We start from the raw sequence: 1,355 nt of genomic DNA on the forward strand, positions 1-1,355 counted from the left end.
TCCTATCCTCTTTTTCTATGCCTTGATGGTAGCTCCATGGTGGCTGATCCCAGAAGAGGAAGAGGCCATTTCCTTTAGCATTCTCTGAAGTATATGCCATGGTACGTATTACTTATATTAGACTTTTGTTATATAGAATTTTTTGGCAGCATGGAGAAGCAGTGTGCTGCTGCCAATGCAGCCGTCCCCTGCCCTCCCTGATGTGATGGGGGGCACAACCCCAAAGTGATGGGTGGAGGCAGGGAGTAGCCCCAGCTCTGCTCCAAAGGGGAGGGGGGAAATGGCTCTGGCCCAAAGCAGCGGGGAGGAGGCAGGGACCAGTTCAGGCCCCTGCCTGAAGGGAGGGGGAAGGCTGGAATGGGGGGAGGTGGGGACTGTCCCAGGCCCTGGTCCAAAGGGGTGGGGGGAAACAGCCCAGGCCCTGGCCCCTGCCCAAAGGGGGAGGGGAGAAATGGCCCGGGCCCAAAGCGTTGGGGTAGAGTTGGGGGACTGGCCAGGCCCTGGCCTGAAGGGGAGGGGGGAAATGACTCAGGCCTTGGCCCTGGCCTGAAGCAGTGGAGGAGGAATGGAGTGGCGGATGCGGGCCTCTGTTGCCCCCACCTGCCCGCCCCCTCCGTCATTCTTGATGGGCAATTTGCTAGTATTAGTACAATATTATGCCATATTATATTATTGCACTCTTATGCTCCCTTCCTCTGATTTTTAGGTGCCATTCCCTTGCTAGCTGCATGCTGTTCCCAGAGCAGGAAGAGAAGATGAAGAAGTGGAAGAGCACGAGAGACACTTCATTTAGCATTCTCTCAAACAGTGTACTATTACATAGTATAGCATGTTTATATGTATAGTAGACTTTTATTACAGACTCATATAAAGACTTATATTGTTTATAGCCTGATGGCTGTAGACTTATATAGACTGTATACTGAAGACTATACAGACTTATAATAATGAAATATAATTTATCATAAGCATAATATAATTATAATATAATATAATAATTATGACTATATAATTTATAGTTATTATAATTATATATAATTATAACTAACTGATAATTTACAGTAACTAGGCCTGCGCGAGTCGGCAGTGATCTGATCCGGCTTTGGATCCGGCTGCTTCGGATGGCTGCGATTCAATCCAGAGCTCTGGACTGGGTTTCCGCCTTGATCTGGCCGAAGTGGCTGCGAAGCTTCGGAGCTGCCTCAGAGATCCGGCCATGGGGTATAATGGGGAATCAATGAAATATACATAACTTTGTTGTTTTTTTGCCCGATTTGGATGAATCTTGCAGGGATGGTAGCCTCTGCTGAGAGCATGAAACCTGCCAAGTTTCAAGAAGATCGGTGCAGGGGTTT

The 1,355-nt window shown here is 48.2% G+C and overlaps 1 long non-coding RNA gene across 1 annotated transcript; it reads left to right on the forward strand.

The window, feature by feature from the left end:
• On the forward strand, window positions 1-834 carry LOC109280810 (uncharacterized). The gene is made up of 2 exons (XR_002087234.2): window positions 1-101; window positions 707-834. It is a non-coding gene; the product is annotated as an uncharacterized LOC109280810 (long non-coding RNA).
• Window positions 835-1,355: the final 521 nt, after the last annotated feature.

This window comes from Alligator mississippiensis, chromosome 2, assembly GCF_030867095.1.
Source record: "Alligator mississippiensis isolate rAllMis1 chromosome 2, rAllMis1, whole genome shotgun sequence".
Taxonomy (NCBI): domain Eukaryota; kingdom Metazoa; phylum Chordata; order Crocodylia; family Alligatoridae; genus Alligator; species Alligator mississippiensis.